Source organism: Nomascus leucogenys, chromosome X (assembly GCF_006542625.1).
Source record: "Nomascus leucogenys isolate Asia chromosome X, Asia_NLE_v1, whole genome shotgun sequence".
In the NCBI taxonomy this organism is placed as follows: Eukaryota; Metazoa; Chordata; class Mammalia; order Primates; family Hylobatidae; genus Nomascus; species Nomascus leucogenys.
The window spans coordinates 31,574,182-31,581,397 of NC_044406.1; positions in this window are offsets into that span (position 1 = coordinate 31,574,182).

Sequence of the window (7,216 nt, forward strand, 5' to 3'; positions counted from 1 at the left end):
GGAAAATGAATCCTTTAACATTCAAAGTGATGAGCTTTGGAGAAGGCTGTTTTAATCTGTTATACTGCAGGTGTAACTCCTGGTACACTTGTAGGTTAGTAGTGATATTGTAGGCATATTCGATGGATCAGTATATATGGAGTACTTGATATTCAGATATATTCAGTTCTCCCCGATGCCTTCATCTGGGTGTTGTTTTTGCAGGGGTTAGGAGGAAGGAGAGGAGGTGCCAAGATTCAGACACTGCAGAAGAGGATTATATAAGCAGAAATAATTCCATGATGCGGTTTTGTACCTGTTTACTACAAATCAAAGGTGGCTGACACCACTTTGTCCCCAGGAATCCTATAATGGTTAGATGATAGCTGTAAATACACTCCTGTTTTCCTTCCAGAGGTGTGTGGGAAACCCTTAGAATGGGGTGTGCATTTGCCCCTAGTTAAGGGTCAACGAAATCTAAAGCAGAATTCAGCTACAGATTTAGAGCTATAGTCTCTTTAGAGTTCCAGGTGTCCCTTTTATTTAAAATTCTTTTTTTCCCTGACATTTTAAATATAAGGTTCCCTATTTACTTTGCAAAGCTTAGTTAATAATGATATGTAACAAAAATTATTCACTACACTTGAGCATGTCTCTTCTCCATAAAGGTCCAGCTTTAGATAGCAACTCTTCTCATAGATCTGTAAATACTGTGAGAAGATAATTAAAAGTTTGATTATTGTCCATATAAATAAATGGTAAGAAAATACACATTTTCAGTATTGAATAAAGACTTTCCTTCTTCTCAGCAGAAGTTGATTGTATTCCAGAAAAGGAAAGAATCCTTCCTTTCATAAGGGCAAATTAAAATGCAGGAACTCTGAATTTGGGAGTCTGTTTTTCAAGATGAATAATCATCTTTGGCAATAGGATTCAAATGGCACAACAGAAGGAATTGAATTGATATTGACTAATCTGAATTCTTGATCCAACCTCTATTTTTGAATCTGTACATTTAAGATCACTTTGTGCATTTAACTCTCATTATGCATAATTGCATAACTGGACAACGATATTTGTTTCTTCCTGGAATTCAAGGAGTTTATTCTACAATTTTTGTTTTTATTTATTTATGTATTTATTTTGGAAAGATGGAGTCTCGTTCCGTTGCCCAGGCTGGAGTGCAGTGGTGCGATCTTGGCTCACTACAACCTCCGCCTCCTGAGTTCAAGCAATTCTCCTGCCTCAGCCTCCCGAGTAGCTGGGACCACAGGCGTGCACCACTACGCCCGGCTGATTTTTGTATTTTTAGTAGAGATGGGGTTTCACCACGTTGGCCAGGCTGGTCTTGAACTCCTGGCCTCCAGTGATCCACCCGCCTCGGCCTCCCAAAGTGCTGGGATAACAGGCGTGCGCCATTGCGCCTGGCTATTCTACAATTTTTAGAAAGGTAGCAACTTCTTTCCCCACGTGACAGTAAGTTTTATAATACTAAATATGAAGCTTTAATGCACCAAAATACTTGCAATCATCAATAAACATATGACACATCTCTACTAACAAGCAGATAGGAAATTATGGCATCAATTCACCATCTGTGCCATGCAGACTCTAGTTTTGAAACTCTCATTTGAAACAGAAAGTTATATATGAGCATAAGAGGACATTGCACGTGGAGTTCTTCTAACATTATGTGTAAATTTCTACTTAATAGAATATATACTGTTACAAGCTGCTTCACTTATTGTTAAACCTATATACATATACATTAATAAAAAGTCATTAATATTGACCTTCAAATAATTTGAGTTTTAAAAAATTATTATTACTGTACTTCATTTTTGGAACAGGAATCAAATTATAATAAAACTAGTAGCACAGAAATAGACAAGATTACTTTGGTTACCAGAGACTCTGCCAAATTTTCAATAATAATTTACATATGAAAAAAATCAAAGAAAAAGTAGAAAATGTTACCATGGCAGTAAAATATGCATGTATTTGAGGACGATATTCAACAGGACTTACCTGAAACAAATATAAAAAGGGAAGTAGAAAAATTCACTAAATCCCTTAAAATGTTAAGTACTGAGGGTGGAAAGTAAGATAAATAATAATTATAACTTTTCCTAGAATGAGGGTAAGGATCTAGTTATGAAAACGCTAACACCGTCAGAGTAAGTCTTAAGGGAGAACCATTTCTGGAATTCCCTGGTTTTGCTCCCCAGCTGATGTACAGAACATATGTCTCTACAAGAATCATCAAAGGCATTACAAAGAACCCTCTCACTAATTGCTGATAGTTACAGTACAGTCCTAGACACCCACAGAGGCAGTTCTTTGCCCCCACTGCACATCAGAACCACCTAGAGAGCTATAAAATATTACCTAAGCCCATATCCCACCCCAGACCAACTGAATCAGTATCTCTATGCCGGAGCTTGGGCATATGGTTGAAAATTACAGTCCTAGATGATCTGCTACAATACACATACATACAAACACATTTTCAACTTCATGTACTCTCATACTTTCCACTTCATGCACTAGCACTTGCTCCCTGTACCTTCCTAAGCCCACTTAGAAAATCAGATTTTACATTTTTAATTTTTTTGTGTGTGCATTTTAACTAAAGAATATCACTAAGATAAAGTGTGACAGTAGACAACCAATTTCTTTCTTCACAGAGCATTGAAAATATACATAATTGATTGCCTTAGATTCATATATATACATATATATGCACATATATACTTCAAACTCATTTTGATAGGGCACAGTAGTGATTTCCTGGTGTAATAACAATCCATTCATTTTTCATGTAACATTGTCTATGTGATTTTATTACACTTTTTATACATAGAATGAAATATTTGCTAATAAATGAAGAACTAAGGGCACTCACTTTATAGCAAAAATGCCACCTCTACTAGTAAGAAAAAAAATAAACATTTTCTATTATTGCTGCAACTTTCTAAAAGGAAAAAAAAACACAGGAAGAATATCACATAATGAAATCCTTTAATTGTTACTTCTTTCTTTATCTCACTCTTTTGTTTCATCCAAGAAAACTATTTAACTATATAGTGATATGTAATTAGTCTTTCAATTAAAATTGTTAAGCTACAGATTGTTGACACCACCGAATATACTTGATTAAAATAAGTATAGATGTAAACAAATGTAAACAGAATTGCACTTAAATGATATTCATTATTTAGTTCATTTATTTCAAATGTATTGATGGCCAGACGCGGTGGCTCATGCCTGTCATCCCAACACTTTGGGAGGCTGAGGTGGGTGGATCACTTGAAGTCAGGAGTTCGAGACCAGTCTGGCCAACATGGCAAAACCCCATCTCTACTAAAAATACAAAAATTAGCCGGGCATGGTGGCAAGTGCCTGTGGTCCCAGCTACTTGGGAGACTGAGGTGGGAGAATTGCTTGAACCTCAGAGGCGGAGGTTGCAGTGAGCCAAGATCGCGCCACTCCACTCCAGCCTGGGGGTCAGAGAGAGACTTCATCTCAGAAAAAAAAAATAATAAAATAAAATAAAATAAAATTTATTGAATGGCCAACCACCATTCTACGAAGTAAGAACTGAAAGCATAATAAGCAAAGGTCTCTACTTCTCAGAAGTTCTGTTGGATGACACAGGTTTGTGTACAAATATTACATTATCATGGAAAAAGTGCTAACATGCAGTAGAGGAGGCATAAACTTGCTCAATTAGGTTTGGTGGTTGGAGGTTTTACAAAAGAGATGATGAGGCAAATTGGTGTTTACCTACACTTGACAGCCCCCATCCATAGTTAGTATAAAATATAATTATAATTTTGTGTATACAGTACTTGAAAAATTATTACAGCCAATCACAACAGTGGATATAAAAATTCCAAATCTATTTACAAGGAATACCTTCTGGCCAAATATGAACACAAATATTTGTGCTTACAATACCTAGAAATTTCAAATGTTTGATACGTTAAATATTTTCATTTGTAGAGTTCTTCACTTTCAAATATAGATTACTTTTAATGAGATAGAAACAATTATCAGTTTGATTCATTAAGGGACAATATCGCTTTACAGAAATTTACACGTATTTATTAACATATGAAGCACTTTAGTAGACAAAAAGGACATTTTTGTATCACTTAAAACATTAGAATGAAATTATGAAATGTACATGCTGCCTACTGGCACCAAAGATTATAAGCCGGTCTCACAATTGGCTTTTCATTATATAAAGAACACCCATTATATGCTTGGAATTCCTATGCCAGCAGGCATACTACAAATGCTGGAAGCCCACTGTTTATAACTTTACTTCTTGCCAAGCATTTCAGTTATGTTTTCTTTGGTTATATAAAGGGCCAGAGCTATTTTAAGTGAAAGAGGTAGCCATCCTCATCTCACTGTATGACAGATGTCATATTACAATGCCCTACATAATAGTATGCAAGGGTATTGCTACCTCCTTTGACCTGGTCTAAAATTCCTTAGAATTACAACTGTGTGTTAGACAATAAAACCGAAGGATTTGCCTCAAATATCAAAACTAAGTGCAAATGGGCAATGCTATATAGGTGAGCAGGAAGCATTTCTCACTCTCTTCTAAGTGAATGCTAATATGATCTCATGAATTGACACAACTAAATTTTGCTTTATAAGAACATACATAGCCAAAGGATTAAAAAAAAAAAAACCACCTTAAAACAAGTTACAGAGGGTTGAATGGAAGCAAAAGTAGGTAGCTAAGTACTAGGAAGGGTGGAATAATGTCTAGGAAACGAGATAATAGGCCAGGTGCAGTGGCTCATGCCTATAATCCTAGCACTTTGGGAGGCCGAGGCAGGCAGATCACTTGAGGTCAGGAGTTCAAAACCAGCCTGGCCAATGTGGTGAAATCATGTCTCTACTAAAATAAAAATTAGCCAGGCCTGGTGGTGCGTGCCTGTAATCCCAGCTACTCAGGAGGCTGAGGCGTGAGAATCGCTGGAACCTGGGAGGCAGAGGTTGCAGTGAGACGAGATCACACCACTGCACTCCAGCCTGGACAACACAGTGAGACTCTGATAAAAAAAAAAGAAGAAAGGAAGGAAGGAAGGAAAAAGAAAAGAAAAAAAGGAAACAAAAGTAATAGTCTAATCTTAGGAAGCTGGCTGGAGTAGAATGGCATAGAGCCCCCCAGTGGTACCAGCAATGTAGGGTAGGTAGGACTCAGCTCCTGGATCTTCATATGGTCCTCAGGACATAAGAAGCACACTAAAAGGCCTATAGAGGATAGATGATGCCCATTTAAACCATAATTCTGTCTGAAGTTCTGCCAGGTTTATGTATGGGCATAGTGCACATAAAGCACGCATAAAGATGCATATTTTTTGCCTCGCCTTTAGTTTTTCCAGGTTTTCATGATATTAACACCAACGATTATGTCAGAGTTATGCTTTGTTTTTTCTCAATGGGAGCAATCCAAGCATAGGTACCCTAAAGAATGAAATGTAAAACAATGATTCCTGCCTGATACAACCAGAAGGAAGACTGACAATACAACATGAAAAGTCACGGAGTAAATTATTTTCATACAAGTGGAGAAATTGTTTTCAGGGAATTCGTAGACCGACAGCTATTCACAGGCCATCAAACACCCATAAGGACCTTTGTCATCCTTCAATCACTTCAGTAGAGAGAGAACATGTATGAAACAGAGACAGAAAACACAGTTAAATAAGCAATTCCTGTTCAGTAAGTGTCTGCAGTGAGTTTTGCAGAATGTGTATGGATAACACGTATACCTACTCGATCCTACAAGTGCATGGTTCTGAACAGAAGCAAATTTGAAGTATTAATAACAATGAAGATGGAAATAGGGTTGTTGGAAATTCTGTATTTAATGCGTGAACTCAGCAACTGAAGACACAAAGAGTGTGGATTCTCTGAATGATGATAAAAGCCTTAATAGAAATAAATGATTATTAATTGGAATGGGACATGAAAGAAGATAACCTTGTTACAAAGATTCCAGGCAAAGAAAGAAGAGATGGTTCCAATTACAATAATCATAGAGGTGATTTTCTTAGAATATGGCTAAGGAAACACGTTTTCCTTCATTTGTTTCATTCTTTTTTTTAGTGCAGTGTTTGGGAACTAACCTCAGTACTAGTGAACATATGACGTTAATTCTTTAGCGAGGCCAGGCGCGGTAGCTCACGCCTGTAATCCCAGCACTTTGGGAGGCCAAAGTGGGTGGATCACCTGAGGTCAGGAGTTCCAGACTAGCCTGGCCAACATGGTGAAATCCCATCTCTACTAAAAATACAAAAAAAAAATTATCCGGGTGTGGTGACAGGCATCGGTAATCCCAGCTACTTGGGAAGCTGAGGCAAGAGAATCGCTTGAACCCGAGAGGTGGAGGTTGCAGTGAGCCGAGATCACACCACTGCACTCCAGCCTGGGCGACAGAGCCAGACTCTGTCTCAAAAATAAGTAAGTAAATAAATAAATAATAAAAATAAAAATTCTTTAGTGAGATGAACTATTAATGGTTGATTCCATAATACTGATTATCATTATAAATTACTGTAACTTTTAGTTGTCTTAAACAAAATAAGAACAATAGTGCCAACAAGTGCGGCTAGTGCTGAAAATTTCTTCAGATATTGTTAGAGGAACAATATTTCAGTACATATATTTTGTTACAATTTCGAGAAAGAATTCAAAACCCAGAATGGGAATAACAAAGATCTTTTAGAGTTGTGTTTCTCAAGGAAAGATCCCAGGAATACGTGACTTGTAAAGACCTACCAGAAGAATATCATTTAGAATGGAGCTTTAGCATCTGCATTTTAATAAGCATTCTAGGGGATTCTTCCGTATTCTAGAGTCTGGGAAGGACTGCCTAGTAGATTGCAAGGCCAAGGTAGTGATTAATTGATCTGGGCTAGAGTAAAGCTGTGGCTGAAATATTTTTATAAGTTCTCCCAGTGAGTCTAACAGCCAGGAAAAAGAACACCTGTGCATTGGCGGTGACAGCGGAGGAGGTATTGTACTTTGCCATGGAAGTGTGCACAGAATCATTTTTATATAGGTAATAACTGTATATCTAACAAAACTCTATTTCATTTCACTTTTAAATTCAGAAAAAAATACATGTAATTCAAAATAAACGTCATCATTGGATATGGTAGCAAAACAACAGTGCGTAGTTATGTGCTTGTGTTTCCATGTGAGTTTT